Source organism: Cololabis saira, chromosome 8 (genome assembly GCF_033807715.1).
Source record: "Cololabis saira isolate AMF1-May2022 chromosome 8, fColSai1.1, whole genome shotgun sequence".
In the NCBI taxonomy this organism is placed as follows: domain Eukaryota; kingdom Metazoa; phylum Chordata; class Actinopteri; order Beloniformes; family Belonidae; genus Cololabis; species Cololabis saira.
In genome coordinates, this window is record NC_084594.1 from 48,594,363 (window position 1) to 48,613,291 (window position 18,929).

Here is an 18,929-nt window from a genome sequence, read left to right on the forward strand (position 1 = left end):
ACTGCTAAAAAGACCCGCGGCCACTGACTGGACTTAAGATAAGGGGACACTTTATTTACATGCCTTTATTTTTGTGATTGTTTGCGGTGGACTGCTTTGCCGTGCTCCTTTTCCGTGCATGCTTCGCCTGTCGCTCCCGGCTTAACTCTCCGACGCCGCTGTGAGCGTATTGCTTGCGGGGAGCTACAGTCCTCTGGTCACGGACTTCATCCCCGGGCTGTAGTCGCCCTGGGCCCTGGGCTGTGTGTGGCGCTGTTTGTGGTTCGGTGTGCGCGCGTGTGTGTGGAGACGGCAGAAGTGTGTAGCAGTTGGGTTGGACAGAATGATTGACAGGAAAGGGGGAAAAGGACGCGTTTTTCACAGCGCAAAAAAACACTGTCATAAAAAGCCAGGCATGGAGTACTAGAGTGAAGTTTTTCTTGTTACACCCTTTTAGACACATTTGAGGGATATTGGCCAAGACTTTTAATAGTGTTAAAAGCATGTTAAAAATTATGTCACAATACCTTTAAAGGAGCTTGAGGCAGGATTTATGAAAAAAATTCATAAACGTTTTAAGTTTTCTAGTAATAATGTCAGATGAAGTGTTCCAAACCAAAAAGAATGAGCCCTCTAGTGTATCTCTCCGTTGCCTTGAACAGGCTGTGTGCTGCAAAATGTGCTGCAATTCGGGGCCCAAATTTCCCGCGCTGTCCTGCGGATGTGACGTCACATGACGCTGCATGCGCGTTCTCCCGTGCAGGCTTCGCTGTTGACTGCAGTACCCCCGACCGCCGTCGTGGCGACGGGTGGCGCTAGAGAGTCTCATTTCTTAAAAGGAGCCTCATGCTCCTTTAAAAGGAAGGCATAAATAATTGCCATGAATCGCAGCATATCCGATAATATACAAATCCATCGTTATTCCACAAAGAGAGCAGTTTTGGACATTTTTTTAGTTTTCTAGAATGCATTTGCCGATTTTATTTCTTTGTAGACGGTCGTTTATTTTTATTAACTGACTATTATTATATATTTTCGCAGGAAAAATATCACTGCTAAAAAAGATGATAGAAGATATTACATCGTAAGATGAACAATGGCCTCCCTAAATTTAGCAATAGCTTCATCGGACAGACATCTACTAAAATAATACCTCGTATTTTGCACTTCAACATCGACAATATTAAATTCAAACGTTTTTAAATAGTGGTTGGATAAAAGGGAGTTTACAGGTGACACCCACAGATTATCAGGTTCAACACTGTAGGTGAGAACGAGGTACAGGGTATAATTAAAACAGTGCGTCAGTTTGTCCACTTTTTGTGAGATACCCATTGATTCTAGAAGAGAATTGAAAGCTAATTTAAGATTATTGCTTTCAACATCCATATAAAAAGTCACCCACTATGATGAATTTATCCGTATTGATCAATAATCCAGATAGGAGATCTGAAAATTCAGACAGAAACTCTAGATAAGCACCAGCAGGGGGCCGATACACTACCACTAACACAACTGGCTTCTCTGATTTCCAGCTCGGGAATTTCAGACTAAGCGTGAGGCTTTCGAATATATTATAATTGTACTTAGGTTCAGTTTTTGTTTGAAGACTGGAGTTATAAATTGCTGCGACTCCTCCACCTTGGCCCATGCTTCTAGGAATATGATGATTAAAGTAGCCGGGCGGAGTTAATTCATTCAAACTAACATACTCTTCCTCCTGTAGCCATGTATCTGTTAAACAGAAAATATCACTACTGCTCTCTGTAATTATATCTAGGGCTGCAGCTATCGAATATTTTAGTAATCGAGTATTCTACTGAAAATTCCATCGATTAATCGAGTAATCGGATAAAACATATATTGGTTTAGTTAAAGAGCAATTATAAATATACATAAGATGTTAGATGTTAATTGACATCAAGACTAAATTATATAATACAGTAGGTTCATGGCTGTGCATTTAAAAACCCTGAACTTACACCAGTTGACCAAATTCACTGCCTTCACTCAAAAAACTAAGGATCTTACCAAGAAATGTTCTTATTTCTAACATAAAAATGCCATTACACCTGATATCAGACATAACTTAAAATGTTAGGTGTTTTCCCACGTGTTTCAATTGAACTTTCATTTGTGTCAAGCAAATTTTAAGTTGTAGTTACGTTTTAAGTTAGAGTTTTGGCAGTGTTCAAAATAAAATTATGACACCTGCTGTATTGGAGCACATTAGACACCAGTGCTGCTTGTTTTATCCATGAATGACTACAGAGATAAAATGAAATGAAAACTACCCAGTTAGCTTTATTATTTTTTTATTTTTCTGACATTTTCTGCCTTTTTTTTTAGTTAAAACTGTAGCGGGAACAGAGGTTTATATACCGGGTGAAGGCTGATTTATGGTTCCGCGTTACAACAACGCACGTCGCTGTCGCTGCGTACCCTACGGCGTAGCCGTGGCAACAGAGGCTGCACCGCCAGCCAGACCGCCTCTCTCCGCCCTCGCCGGAGAGCGGCGTAGACTCTGCGTCGCGGAACAATAATTTTGGCTTTAGAGGGGGAAAATAGGAGAACGGACCAGAAGAATATAGCATGGATTAAAAATAAAAGTTAAGCACTGAACTACATGCGTCTCCCGTCTGGGCCATTGCAGACTGCCTGAGCACGGCATGTTACTAAAACCAAACATACCCGCCGCCTCTTTCTCCCCCCTTTAACGTACATCGCATGGATGTACGGCGCAGCGTGTGTCGCATTAAATGTGGTCCGGGCGTAATACGAGGCTTTGAGCTGGTGAAATTAAACGAAAAAATAAATAAATTAATTAATTAATTAATTAAACGATTCCTCGAGGCAGAGAAAATTCCTCGATCATTTTTTGTAATCGAATTACTCGAATTATTCGAGGAATGGTTTCAGCCCTAATTATATCATTTACTAACATAGACTTGGAGCCTAACGATCGTATATTTAGTAGTCCGCATCTAATTATTTGGTCTCTTATTGGTACCAAATGCGCATTGGTTTCAATTTCATTTCGGGGGAACTGCAACCAATTCTATTTTGCTAGGCACCTTGTTAGAGTCGCCAGTTACATAAAGCAATCCTACAGTTTTATTGGCGGGCGTTGGTCCTCGGGAAGCAGCAGAGAAGTGTGTAAGACTGCAGCTCTGCATCCTGGCCTGGACCCTGCATTGTCAGGGGGAGTGTCTAATAACACTGGGCAGATTTCTAGAAATAAGAGCTGCACCATCCCGGGTGGGATGAATGCCGTCTCTTCTAATCAGACCGGGCTTTCCCCAAAACGTCTTCCAATGGTCAATAAAGGCCACGTCGTTTTCTGAACACCACCGAGACAGCCAGCGGCGGAGCGAGAGCATGCGGCTAAACATGTTATCGCTGGTCAGATTGGGGGGGGGGGACCAGAGAAACCTACGGAGTCCGACAGGGTTTTGGCGTAGTTACACACCGACACAATATTAACTTTAGTGACTTCCGACTGGCGTAGACGGGAGTCATTAGCTCCGACATGTATGATAACTTTACCAAATTTACGATTACTCTTTGCCAGTAGCTTCAAATTTGCTTCAATGTCACCCGCTCTGGCCCCCGGGATACACCTAACTATGGTCGCTGGAGTCGGCCTCACATGCCTGACTATGGAGTCTCCAATCACCAGGGTCGGCTTCTCAACGTTTGTCGCTGAGTGGGGAAAAACGGTTAGACACATGAAGCGGGTGGTGGTGTTCCGTGTGCCTTTTAGGACTACGCTTCCTCCGAACCGTCACCCAGCTGACCTGACTGGCCGGCTGCTCGGGAGCTGCACGGGAGCTGCAGGGGAGTGGCTACCAGCAGCTGCTACAGGCCGGTCCGCTGCTAATTTAGCCTGGCTAGCTGCTGAGTCTACTGGACAATGTTTTAGTTGGTGGAACCGGACCTTTAACTCACTGAGCAAACTATACTACACTTCAGAAACTTACCATCTTCGCTAAAGGAGGCAGAGGAATAGCTAACTATTTCACACACTGAGCACCAAGGGGGAGAAACAGTGGGAGAAGAGGAGGCCATGCTAAGAGGCTAACAGACAGAAAATGTACCGGTGATTCGTGACAATGAAAGTTACGGAAGAGAAAAATGTGTGAGTGTTGAATTAAAGACAGAAATTTACCAGATATAGATATTTTACCAGAAAACTATTTTTAGACAAGTTTAGACAAAAAAGTCTGGAGGAATCAGAGCCTGCAACATCGTGCAATGGCAACAGACTGTAAACAACAAACAGGAAGTGGCGCGATACGTTAACCAATCCTGTAATCCGGTTATTTATTCAATATTCAGTCAAAAATGTATTAAAATAATTTTATTTTTGTAAGTAGCAGCACTTTTCAGTTTTTGCAGGTCAACTTTCATGCACATATATGTGTGTTTATATGTCTAAATGTACATGGGTATGTGTATGTCTATATGTTTATGTGTACATGTGTGTATGTGTATATACAGCGGGGCAAAAAAGTATTTAGTCAGCCACCAATTGTGCAATTTCTCCCACTTAAAAAGATGAGAGAGCCCTGTAATTTTCATCATAGGTAACTGTCTCTCAACTATGAGAGACAGAATGGAAGGAAAGAATCTAGGAAATCACATTGCAAGATTTTTACTGAATGAATTGGTAAATTTCTCAGTAAAATAAGTCACCAACAAAGAAGCAAGATTTCTGGCTTTCACAGACCTGTAACTTCTTTTTTAAGAGGCTCCTCTGTCCTCCACTCGTTACCTGTATTAATGGCATCTGTTTTAACTGGTTATCAGTATAAAAGACACCTGTCCACAACCTCAAACAGTCACACTCCAAACTCCACTATGGCCAAGACCAAAGAGCTGTCAAAGGATGTGAGAAACAACATTGTAGACCTGCACCAGGCTGGGAAGACTGCAGGCTGGGAAGACTACAAGAATCTGCAATAGTGTGTCATAGTATCAGTCATAGTGTCAGACGTGTCCCCCTGCTTAAGCCAGTACATGTCCAGGCCCGTCTGAAGTTTGCTAGAGAGCATAGGATGATGCAGAATTCAATTCAATTCAATTTTATTTGTATAGCGTCTATTACAACAGAAGTTGTCTCTAAGCGCTTTCCAGAGACCCAGAACATAAACCCTGAGGAATTATTACATAAACATAACATAAACAAATACATAACATAAACAGAAAAGGATTGGGAGAATGTTATATGGTCAGAGGAAACCAAAATAGAACTTTTTGGTAGAAACACAACTTGTTGTGTTTGGAGGAGAAAGAAAGCTGAGTTACATCCAAAGAACACCAAACCTACTGTGAAGCATGGGGGTGGAAACATCATGCTTTGGGGATGTTTTTCTGCAAAGGGACCAGGACGACTGATCCGTGTAGGGAGAGAATGAATAGGGCCATGTATGGTGAGATTTTGAGTGAAAACCTCCTTCCATCAGCAGCGCATTGAAGATGAAATGTGGCTGGGTCTTTCAGCAGGACAATGATCCAAACACATCACCCGGGCAACGAAGGAGTTGCTTCGTAAGAAACATTTCAAGGTCCTGGAGTGGCCTAGCCAGTCTCCAGATCTCAACCCCATAGAAAATCTTTGGAGGGAGTTGAAAGTCTGTGTTTCCCAGCGACAGCCCTAAAACATCACTGCTCTAGAGGAGATCTGCATGGAGGAACGGACCAATCACTGCTCTAGAGGAGATCTGCATGGAGGAACGGACCAATCACTGCTCTAGAGGAGATCTGCATGGAGGAACGGACCAATCACTGCTCTAGAGGAGATCTGCACGGAGGAACGGACCAATCACTGCTCTAGAGGGGATCATGGAGGAACGGACCAATCACTGCTCTAGAGGAGATCTGCACGGAGGAATGGACCAATCACTGCTCTAGAGGAGATCATGGAGGAACGGGCCAATCACTGCTCTAGAGGAGATCTGTATGGAGGAACGGACCAATCACGGCTCTAGAGGAGATCTGCACGGAGGAACGGACCAATCACTGCTCTAGAGGAGATCTGCATGGAGGAACGGACCAATCACTGCTCTAGAGGAGATCATGGAGGAACGGACCAATCACTGCTCTAAAGGAGATCATGGAGGAACGGACCAATCACTGCTCTAGAGGAGATATGCACGGAGGAACGGACCAATCGCTGCTCTAGAGGAGATCTGCATGGAGGAACGGACCAATCACTGCTCTAGAGGGGATCATGGAGGAATGGACCAATCACTGCTCTAGAGGAGATCATGGAGGAACGGACCAATCACTGCTCTAGAGGAGATCTGCACAGAGGAACGGACCAATCACTGCTCTAGAGGAGATCTGCATGGAGGAACGGACCAATCACTGCTCTAGAGGAGATCATGGAGGAACGGACCAATCACTGCTCTAAAGGAGATCATGGAGGAATGGACCAATCACTGCTCTAGAGGAGATCTGCACGGAGGAACGGACCAATCACTGCTCTAGAGGAGATCTGCATGGAGGAACAGACCAATCACTGCTCTAGAGGAGATCATGGAGGAACGGACCAATCACTGCTCTAAAGGAGATCATGGAGGAACGGACCAATCACTGCTCTAGAGGAGATCTGCACGGAGGAACGGACCAATCACTGCTCTAGAGGAGATCTGCATGGAGGAACGGACAAATCGCTGCTCTAGAGGAGATCTGCATGGAGGAACGGACCAATCACTACTCTAGAGGAGATCATGGAGGAACGGACCAATCACTGCTCTAGAGGAGATCTGCATGGAGGAACGGACCAATCACTGCTCTAGAGGAGATCTGCATGGAGGAACGGACCAATCACTGCTCTAGAGGAGATCTGCATGGAGGAACGGACCAATCACTGCTCTAGAGGAGATCTACATGGAGGAAGGGACCAAAATACCAGCAACAGTGTGTGAAAACCTTGTGAAGACTTACAGAAAATGTTTGACTTCTGTCATTGCCAACAAGGGGTATATAACAAAGTATTGCGATTAACTTTAGTCATTGACCAAATACTTATTTTCCACTATAATTTGCAAATACATATTTTAAAAATCAAAAAATTTGATTTTCTGGAATTTCTTTTTTCATTTTGTCTCTCAGTTGAGATATACCGTATTAGCCCGAATATAAGACGACCCTGATTATAAGACGACCCCCTCTTTTTCAAGACTAAAGTTTGAAAAAAGACTTTTTGAACACCAAATTCAATTTTTATACAGAAAATAATTACAATATATATATATATATATATATATATATATATATATATATATATATATATATATATATATATATATAAAAAGCATCTTCTTTTGCCTCATTCAATCTTGAAGTTTGCATCATAACTTCTTCTCAGCTGCTGGTTAACCTGCCGATCTTCCACCCACTTTTCTCCAGATTGTCGCTACGTTTCTCCATTTTCTGTTATCTCTCCTCTTATTTTCTTCTCTTTTTCTTTCTTACCGCTATTTTTAATTTTTCTTCTTCGTGCTGCCGCTATTTTTATTTTTCTTCTTCGTGACAGGGGTTCACTTTGGCCTGGGGAGTTTAGTTCAGCATTCGCTTTAAAGATATCTGGCGCCATCTAGCGTTGTGAATGGGTATAACGTCTAGACCCCGAATGTAAGACGACGCCCACTTTTTCAGTCTTATTTCAATGTAAAAAACCCGTCTTATATTCGGGCCAATACGGTACCTGTGATGAAAATGACAGGCCTCTGTAATCTTTTTAAGTGGGAGAACTTTTTTGCCCCACTGTGTGAGCGTGTGTATGTACATATACATGTTAATATGCCATGCTGATGATACACAGATGTATTTGTCTATGAAGCCAGATGAAACAGAACCATTAGCTAACTTCAGGCATGTCTTTAGGACATTAAGAACTAGATGTCCACTAACTTTTTGCACCTAAATTCGGATAAAACAGAGGTTATTGTTTTTGGTCCTGAACACCTTAGGAAGGGATTAGTTGGTATTACGGTGGCCTCCAGTACAACTGTTCGAAACCATGGTGTTATTTTCGTTTAAACAGGATTTGTCGTTTAAACGTCATATTAATCAGGTTTGTAAAACAGATTAGGAGCATCCTCTCCCAGAGTGATGCGGAAAAAACTAATTCACGTATTTATATCTTCTGGGCTAGATCACTGTAATGTATTAGTAGCAGGATATCCAAGTAATTCGCTGAATAGGCTCCAGTTGATCTAAAATGTGGTATTATCCTCACTCCATTGGCTCCCCGTAAAACTTAGAATCCAGTTCAAAATTGTATTACTTGCGTATAAAATCCAAAACGCCCTAGCTCCGCAATATTTACAAGACCTTATAGTACCGATCGATCGGTATCGGCCGATAATCCCCCTATCAGTTTTGATTGGAGTTCTCAAAATAATAGTTCAAAGCAGGCCGATCCGATCACGTTTACAACAACAATCCGCCGCCTGCGGATCTAAGACCCAGGTCTGCTAAAGCCGGGCAGACACTGTGCGATTATCGGCTCGTTTTGAGCCGATTTTCCAGTCGTGCGACTATTTTTTGGATCGGGACGGATTTCGACCCAATCGTTGCTCGTGCCTCGTGCAGTATACGTGGGGTAACGACGAGAGATTAACACCTCACGACGAGCTCCCGATCACAAATCGTGAGCTCGTAAGAAAATCAAGCGTGTTTGAAATCCTGGTAGGTATCGCACAGTTGAAGCAGTGCTACGACCCGATTTGCCTCATCCTTTAGCAGAGAGCATGCGCAATCTCTGATGTCACGTCAAAAACTATTATTTGTAGTGTTGCAAATTCATATTACAAATCATGTTTTAATAGCAGAAAAAAAGGCTGCATTTCCACGTACGGTGCGGGTCGCCGCGTACCCTACGCCGTAGGCTCTGCGTTGGTGTAACGCGGAACCATAAATCAGCCTTTAGTGTGCGCTCTGTGCGCTGTTCGGAACACTTCTCTTCTCTGTTGTGCTCATTCTGCTGGGACGTCGGGTTCCTCCGCCGAGACACAACGTTTGCGGTATGCGTTCATTGTTGTGTCTAAAAATGATGCGCAGTGCCCACCCAATCAGAAACGGTACAGATATTTTAGGATTTTTTTAAATATATAAAAAAATAAAATTATAAAAAAATAAAGGATCCCCATAACCTTTGATCAGGTGGGCAGGACGCACGTTTGGGTGGGCAAAGCCCACCCCTGCCCCAAAACCGGCCTCGAGTTCCAGTACACAGAGGTCCGACGGGAGGATTATGATCGTATAGTGTGAGCAGACGGGTCGCATCAGAGCATCGGGTCGTACAGTGTGAGACCATAAATCGTGGGCTGTGAACTTTTGAACTCCGCGATCTAGTCGTGCAGTGTGAGATGGGGCAGAATCAAACGATTTAAAATATTGCACAGTGTATGCCCAGCTTAAGGGGGCATGGCTGTCTCTAGAAGGGGGCGTGGCCGTCTCTAAAGAGCAACAACACTGGAAATGGTGTCGCCGGACAAGAAATTTGCAGTTTGCAGGGTCCAAAGGAGATACCCCGAGGATTAAAGGAGCCGTGTGTAAGAAATGGCCAAAACTGGTACTGCAGTCACTTTCAAAATACTGTTGAGCAGCGTGAGGACTTCGATGGGTTTGATTAATGTAAAAACTGAAATAAAGTACAATCAAACTAAGTTTTGCTCCCGCTCTATTTTTAAATAAACACAATTGTGTGATTGTGTGTGTGTTCTGCGGCGCGCGCGTGTTGTTGTGCGCCGCGTGTGTTATAAGGCGGCGCTCCGTGTGTGTAGACGGCGCCTTTTCGGTTGTTGCGCCGTGTGTGTTTTAAATCCAGAAATGACACACAAAACTGAGGGTGCGCCTTTCCACACAGCGCGCAGAATGGTCGCGAAAATACGGTAATACATTTTACAAATGTTACAACTTTTTAACTTAGGGCATCATTTGGTTTATTCAGAACAATCTACATAAATCTAAAATAACATTCAAAGCCCAAAAAGTGTTTTTAAGACATCACTTTGTGTAAATGTCCATAATTCTAACATAGATTCTGTCTCATTTCTGAAGTAAGTCTAAATGGTTTTCCATCACAAACGTTTATCACTGCACAATTAACTTTAAATATTTTGTTAGTTTTTTTAATCTTAAAGGAGCATGAGGCAGGATTGAGGCAGGATTTATGAAAAAAATGCGTATATGTTTTAAGTTTTCAAGTAATAATATCAGATGAAGCGTTCCAAACCAAAAAGAATGAGCCCTCTACCGTATCTCTCCGTTGCCTTGAACAGGCTGTGTGCTGCAAAATGTGCTGCAATTCGGACTCTGAATTTCCCGCGCTGGGCGGCGGATGTGACGTCACATGACGCTGCATGCACGTTCTCCCCGTTCTCCCGTGCCGGCTTCTCTGTTGGCTGCAGTACCCCCGATGGCCGTCTTGGCGAAGGGTGGCGCTAGAGAGTCTCATTTCTTAAAAGGAGCCTCATGCTCCTTTAATTGATCTATTACTGGGTGATAGCACAAAAAGGGATGTATATTTGCTAATTGTTATATTGAGAGACAGCACAAACGTGACATTTATGGAAATCAATATTGTTTAGTTTTAAGTGCCCAAAAAAGACCCAAATAGGCTTGAACACTTCGAAGCAGGTAAGCTGCATCATTGTTTTATTTTTTACACCAGAAAAGGATCAAGCCATAAGTTACACATGAAAACTATAAAATAACAAACTACATTTAATGTGTTTAGTGTCACTTCATACGTAATTAGGTAAATGCTTATATTGTCGTGGTGTTGCACTTTAAGGTTTGAGAACCACAGGATGTTTTCTTTTGAGATGCTCATGCATGGCGGTTGTGATGCTGTGATACACTATTTTACAGAGCACCATTTTGTAGGGTTTCTCCTTGAAAAAGACAGAAAGCTGATGCTCAAATCTGGTTTTAAGAGGAAGATGTAGGGCTGCACGATTATGGCAAAAATGATAATCATGATTATTTTGATCATATTGTGATCACAATTATTCATCAGGATTATTCAGTGAGTTTAGTCCAAATGTATTTATTGCACTGTAATGTAAACATATCATCTCTGTGTGCTGCATTACTGCTAATTTACAATTTAACATTTGAATAAAAATAAAATTGGTGCTTGTTCTTCACCCTAATTTGAGTGCCTTCATAATATAAATAAACATAAATGTAACAAAATTAAATAAACGGGACACTGCTTACACTCACTAATGTTTGCAGGCTGGAGCCTCGGGAGCTGCGTTCTGGCCTGTGTTCCCGGCGCCCCCCCCCCCATCCCCGGTCATCCCGTTGCTGCTTCGACCTGCCTACGTGGATGTCTGCTGTTGCTGCTTCCGCCTGCCTGCACCCCCCCCCCCCCTCTGGTCATCCCGCTGCTGCTTCCACATGACTGTTGTGTGCTTTGACACTATAGATCATGGCATTTTACTGCACAGGTTAGAGCATGTTGTTGGGATTAAAGGGACAGCTCTATGTTGGTTTAAATCATATCTATCTGACAGATTCCAGTTTGTTCATGTACATGAGGTTTCTTCAGAACAGTCAAGGGTCTGTTATGGTGTTCCGCAGGGTTCAGTGCTAGGGCCAATCTTGTTCAGTTTATACATGCAGCCGTTGGGAAGTATAATCCAGAATCACGGCATACACTTTCATTGTTATGCTGATGATACGCAGCTCTACTTGTCTATGAAGCCGGATGAAACAGAACCGTTAGTTAAACTTCAGGCATGTCTTAGGGACATCAAGGACTGGATGTCCAGAAATTTCCTGCTTCTAAATTCAGATAAAACAGAGGTTATCATTCTTGGTCCAGAGCATCTTAGGAAGGGATTAGATGGTGTTGCGATGGCTTCCAGTGCAACTGTGAGAAACCTTGGTGTTATTTTCGATCAGGATTTGTCGTTTAAACCATATGTCAATCAGGTTTGTAAAATAGCCTTTTTCCATCTCCGTAATATTGCAAAGATTAGGAAAATTCTCTCGCAGAGTGATGCAGAAAAACTAGTTCATGCGTTTGTATCTTCTAGACTAGATTACTGTAATGTGTTGTTAGCAGGATGTCCAAGTAATTTGCTGAATAGGCTCCAGCTGATCCAAAATGCAGCAGCACGAGTACTGACAGGAATTAGCAGGAGAGACCACGTCTCTCCAGTGTTAGCGTCGCTTCATTGGTAACCCGTAAAATTCAGAATCCAATTTAAAATTTTATTACTTGCGTATAAAGCCCAAAACGGCTTAGCTCCGCATTATTTGCAAGACCTGATGGTGCCTTATGTTCCTGTCAGAGCTCTCCGTTCTCAGAGTGCAGGTTTACTCGTAGTTCCTAGAGTATCTAAATGTAGATTTGGAGGGCGAGCGTTCTGCTATCAGGCACCACTACTATGGAACCAACTTCCAATCTGGGTTAAGGAGGCTGACACCACCTCCACCTTTAAAACTAAACTTAAAACATTTCTGTTTAGTAAAGCCTATAGTTAGTGTTTAGTAAACCTCTAGCTGGTGTTGGTAAATCTCTAGGTAGTGTAAACTTTAGTGTGTCAGAGTCGCTCCTGTAGTTTCTTGTGCTGGCCCCCCCTTCCCCTCCCTTTTCTCTCTTTTGTCCATGTTGCAGCATCCTTTGCCGGACACCGGAACCTGCAGGTGGTCGTGGGTGGCTTGTAGCTTGCATTACGGAGCACAAGTCTTTCCCTGACCCTGCACCCCAAACTGGGACTTGCTGATTGGGCCGGAGCTTCGGGAGCTGCATGCTGGCCTGCGGTCCCCACCCCTGGTCATCCCGTTGCTGGCCCCCCCTTCTCCTCCCTTTTCTCTCTTTTGTCCTGCAGGTGGTCGTGGGTGGCTTGTAGCTTGCATTACGGAGCACAAGTCTTTCCCTGACCCTGCACCCCAACCTGGGACTTGCTGATTGGGCCGGAGCTTCGGGAGCTGCGTGCTGGCCTGCGGTCCCCACCCCTGGTCATCCCGTTGCTGGCCCCCCCTTCTCCTCCCTTTTCTCTCTTTTGTCCTGCAGGTGGTCGTGGGTGGCTTGTAGCTTGCATTACGGAGCACAAGTCTTTCCCTGACCCTGCACCCCAACCTGGGACTTGCTGATTGGGCCGGAGCTTCGGGAGCTGCGTGCTGGCCTGCGGTCCCCCACCCCTGGTCATCCCGTTGCTGCTTCCACCTGCCTGCTGTGCTGTTGCCGTCCCTGACCCACCAGTCTGGCCCTCGGCAGGAGGGTCCCCCCTTATGAGCCTGGTCCTGCTCAAGGTTTCTTCCCTCCTAAAGGGGAGTTTTTCCTTGCCACTGTTTGGCTTAAGGTTTTTCTCCCACTAGGGGAATTTTTACCTGCCATTGTTTATGTAATAACTGCTCGGGGGTCATGTTCTGGGTATGGGTCTCTGTAAAGCGTCTAGAGACAACTCTGTTGTATTAGACGCTATATAAATAAAATTTATATAGCGTTAATATAGATAATACCCGGGGGCACGGTGGCGCAGCTGGTAGTGCAGCGGTCTCACAGCAAGAAGGTCCTGGGTTCGATTCCCGCCGGGGGACGCTGTGGGTGCTGAAGTGCATGTTAGTTCCCCCATGACTTCAGTGCCCACACCATGGGTGGGGTTGGCGAAAGGGCCTTTCTGTGTGGAGTTTGTATGTTCTCCCCGTGTTCCCCTGGGTAGCTAGTGTGAGCTACCCTCACAAAAACATGCACACAGTCCTGGGCTATACATGCCCCCTCTGGCCAACCGGGGCACCAGATGAGGTGGGGAGGATCCGGCCGGAATAACGTGATCCTTCCACGCGCTACGTTCGGCCGGAGAAGCCCCATCCTGTCTGGTGAAAAGATGCGGCCTGCTCACTCCTCAGGTTAAGGAGGAGACCTGAGCTCAGTGCAGGGCCCTCCCGGGGTTGGTAGAGGATGGCAATGCCCAGGACTGTCAGTAGGTAGGTGGTGGTAAAAATGGGTGGTAAAAATGGGAAAATGGGAAAAAAACCGGGATAAAAATATTTAAAAAAAAATAAATAAATAAATATAAAAAAAAAACATGCAGGACAGTGGCACTCGAGGACCAGCTATATAAATAAAATTGAATTGAATTGAATTGAACTAACACTATACATTTCTGTTAAATAACAATAACAATAATAATAATCTTTTAAAACAAACAGTGTTTATTCACCTGCATTGTGGATGAGAATTTACATTTGAATCAGATAAAATTGAATCCGTCATCATGCACCGTGTTTATTGGGCACATATCTTTGGCCAAATGGAACGTGATTGTTTTAGTGATCTCCACATGTCTTTGCCAGGTGGATGGATACGGTGACGCGCTGTAGAGGCTTCTTTTAAGGGACATTTGAAATGATGATGAACCCCCTCACACTTGCAACAGATGCAAGGTTCTTCTTTGCCTTCATGCATTCATCGTAGCTGATTTTGTGATTTGTTTTTAGGCGGCTGAGAACAAGTTAGTTGTGTTGGCTTGTGGCTCAGAAACACCTTTAGAGCACTCTTTCTATATTACGTGTTCCTGGTCAACATCGCTTGACCTAAAACTGATTTGATTTGCAGACGGTGCAGGAAACTTTAAAAAAATGTTTTGCCCCTCCCCCCCCCACACACACACACACAAAACGTACGTCTAACGTAAAAATGTTGACGTGGGATGGCAGGGCCTGAGTGGGGTTTATTAATAATGAGACACGGCGGTCTATGAGCTTTTTATCCTCAGAGCCCAGGACACCATAAAGACAGAGCGTGGCTTTGCAAGAAAAAAAACTCAGGTCATCAACAAATTGAAGAACCTTAGGAAGAAGTTGGTCAACAACCACAGATGCAGGAGTGGCAAAGAAAGCGTGGATTGGCCATATTTCAATTTGTGCGACACGATTGTGGGTGGGGGGGCACTCCGCAAATACCGTTGCAATCCAGGGTAGCATGGATCTGGCACCCGCTCCATCTCCATCATCAGCGCCTCAACAGCCAGCTCTGATTCTGCTCCACATTCTGATTTTGGTGAGGCCAACCAAAGTATCACTTGATAACGCTTCCTGACTCCTCTTCCCCATAGTGCAACTCTGCTTCGGGCACCAGGGAGGCCATAACACCCAGAACATTTACGTTAAGTTTTTTGTTGAGGAAAAGTAACAGGGTCTATGAGATCATGTAGTTACAGATACTGAATGTTAATTTATACCCCTTTGCCACTGAACCGGTTCCAGGGCTGTTTCTGGGCCAGTGCTGAGTTTGGAACCGGCCTTTCTGTTCCCTCTGACAAAAAACTGGCTCTGGGCCAGAAAAACAGTTCCAAAGTAGCGCCAACTCTTTGCTGGGCTACTCTTTGCTGTAACTGACATTTGTAGTGACGTAATGACGTGGCTCCCCTTAGCACCCTAGCTGTGGAAAACCAAACCGGTTCTCAGCTGGTTTGCAATTTGAACAAGATGTGAACCAGCACCAGCACCGGTGCAGAACCAGCCCTGAACCGATTTGGTGGAAAAGGGGGAATAAGGAAACAACTTTGAAACTCCAGATTAATGGACAGTAAGTGAAGTAGTCTGAACAACACAGCAATCTGCTGGTATTAAATGTTGTGATGTATAAAAGAGGCCTGATCCTAAATCCCATCTGCTAAATGCTTCCTACTCAGTCAAAGGTCACATTTGTTGCTAGCATTATGCTCTTCAAATTGGGACAGTTTTTTCAGTACTGTGACACATTCAGCCTTCAGAGCACAGCTGTTGTAGGACACGTGCAACTGTTGGCAGAAACCCACACCACCAGTGGTATGAATATGCTTGAAGTATATAAAAGTGAAAGCAGAGTATGGGCAGAAATATGTGCCACTAGAAACTGAATTTGAATAATTTATATTTGAATTTGAATTGCACAACTTGAAAAATTGCATTAAAAAACTGAATCTGAATCACATAATTTGAATTTGTATTCTTTATTTTGAATCATCAATCAATGATTGCTCTTCCCCAACTACCCGGATGTCTGGCACAGTAACTCCAATAAATTGAAATTGAATTGCAAGAACTGAAATTGAATTGTGAGAACTGAATGTGAAAGTATAAAGAGAGTTGAATTTTCAGTGAGGATCAAATACAGTTTCAGAACAATTTAATTCAATTTCATAATGTGACATTCAGTTTCAAGTTTATAGAAATTCAGTTCCAAACTAATAAATTCAATTTCAAATTATGCTATTCAGATTCAGTGTAATGATTCAAATTGAGCAATTCAAATTCAAATATAAATTATTCAAATTCAGTTTCTATCCATCCATCCATTGTACACCGCATTATCCGAGTCCGGGTCGCGGGGGCAGCAGTCGGAGCAGGGATCCCCAGACTTCCCTCTCCCCGGACACTTCCTCCAGCTCTTCCGGGGGGACTCCAAGGCGTTCCCAGGCCAGCCGAGTGACGTAGTCACTCCAGCGTGTCCTGGGTCTTCCTCGGGGCCTCCTCCCGGTGGGACATGCCCGGAACACCTCACGAGGGAGGCGTCCAGGGGGCATCCTATACAGGTGCCCGAGCCACCTCAGCTGGCTCCTCTCGATGTGGAGGAGCAGCGGCTCTACTCCGAGCTCCTCCCGGGTGACAGAGCTCCTCACCCTATCTCTAAGGGAGCGCCCCGCCACCCTGCGGAGGAAACTCATTTCGGCCGCTTGTATCCGGGATCCCGTTCTTTCGGTCATGACCCAGAGTTCATGACCATAGGTGAGGGTGGGAACGTAGATCGACCGGTAAACCGAGAGCTTTGCCTTTCGGCTCAGCTCCCTCTTCACCACGACGGACCGATACAATGGCCGCATTACTGCGGCCGCCGCACCGATCCGCCTGTCGATCTCGCGCTCCGTTCTCCCCTCACTCGTGAACAAGACCCCAAGATACTTAAACTCCTCCACCTGAGGCAGGAACTCTCCCCCGACCTGGAGGGTGGAAGCCACCTTTTTCCGGTCGAGAACCATGGCCTCAGACTTAGAGGTGCTGATTCTCATCCCAGCTGCTTCACACTCGGCTGCAAACCGCCCGAGTGCATGCTGAAGGTCCTGGCTCGAGGGAGCCAACAAGACCACATCATCTGCAAAAAGCAGAGATGAAATCAAGTGGCTCCCGAACCGTACCCCCTCCGGCCCCTGGCTGCGCCTAGAAATTCTGTCCATAAAAATAATGAACAGAACCGGTGACAAAGGGCAGCCCTGCCGGAGTCCAACACGCACCGGGAACAAGTCTGACTTACTGCCGGCAATGCGAACCAAGCTCCTGCTCCGGTCATACAGGGACTGTACAGCCCTCAGCAGAGGGCCTCCGACCCCATACTCTCGGAGCACCCCCCACAGGATGCCACATGGGACACGGTCGAAAGCCTTCTCCAAGTCCACAAAACACATGTGGACTGGTTGGGCAAACTCCCATGCGGCCTCGAGCACCCTGCGGAGGGTGTAGAGCTGGTCCAGTGTTCCACGGCCAGGGCGAAAACCGCATTGTTCCTCTTGAATCCGAGGTTCGACTATCAGCCGAATTCTCCTCTCCAGCACCCTGGAATAGACTTTCCCCGGGAGGCTGAGGAGTGTGATTCCCCGGTAGTTGGAACACACCCTCCGGTCCCCCTTTTTGAAGAGGGGGACCACCACCCCGGTCTGCCAGTCCAGAGGCACTGTCGCCGACTGCCACGCGATGCTGCAGAGGCATGTCAGCCACGACAGCCCCGCAACATCCAGAGACTTGAGGTACTCAGGGCGGATCTCATCCACCCCCGGTGCCTTGCCACTGAGGAGCTTTCGAACTACCTCAGTGACTTCAGCTTGGGTGATGAATGAATCAACCTCTGAATCCTCAGCCTCTGCTTCCTCGACGGAAGGCGTGTCAGCGGGATTGAGGAGATCCTCGAAGTATTCCTTCCACCGCCCGACGATGTCCCCAGTCGAGGTCAACAGCTCCCCTCCTCCACTGTAAACAGTGTTGGCGGAGCACTGCTTCCCCCTCCTGAGGCGCCGGATGGTTTGCCAGAATTTCCTCGAGGCCGACCGGTAGTCCTCCTCCATGGCCTCCCCGAACTTTTCCCAGACCCGAGTTTTTGCTTCCGCGACCGCCCGGGCCGCAGTCCGCTTGGCCTGCCGATACCCGTCAGCTGCCTCGGGAATCCGCCGAGCTAGCCAGGCTCGGTAGGACTCCTTCTTCAGCTTGACGGCATCCCTTACTTCCGGTGTCCACCACCGGGTTCGGGGATTGCCGCCGCGACAGGCGCCGGAGACCTTACGGCCGCAGCTCCGGACGGCCGCGTCAACAATGGAAGTGGAGAACATGGTCCATTCGGACTCAATGTCTCCGGCCTCCCTCGGAATCCGGTCAAAGCTCTCCCGGAGGTGGGAGTTGAAGACCTCCCTGACAGGGGAATCTGCCAGACGTTCCCAGCAGACCCTCACGATACGCTTGGGTCTTCCAGGTCTGACCAGCTTCCTCCCCTGCCAGCGGATCCAACTCACCACCAGGTGGTGATCAGTTGACAGCTCAGCCCCTCTCTTCACCGGAGTGTCCAAGACATACGGCCGGAGGTCAGATGACACGACTACAAAGTCGATCATTGACCTCCGGCCTAGGGTGTCCTGGTGCCACGTGCACTGATGGACACCCTTATGCTCGAACATGGTGTTCGTGATGGACAAACTGTGGCTAGCACAGAAGTCCAACAACAAAACACCGCTCGGGTTCAGATCGGGGAGGCCGTTCCTCCCAATCACACCTCTCCAGGTAACACTGTCACTGCCCACGTGAGCGTTGAAGTCCCCCAACAGAACGATGGAGTCCCCAGTTGGGGCACTTTCCAGCACCCCTCCCAGGGCCTCCAGGAAGGCCGGGTACTCTGCACTGCCGCTCGGCCCGTAGGCCGAAACGACAGTGAGAGACCTATCCCCGACCCGAAG

General features: G+C 46.0%; 1 protein-coding gene across 1 annotated transcript in view; it reads right to left on the minus strand.

Annotated features, from left to right (window-relative positions):
- elk4 (ETS transcription factor ELK4) overlaps positions 1–18,929 on the minus strand; it is a 76,434-nt gene that overhangs the window by 52,733 nt on the left and 4,772 nt on the right.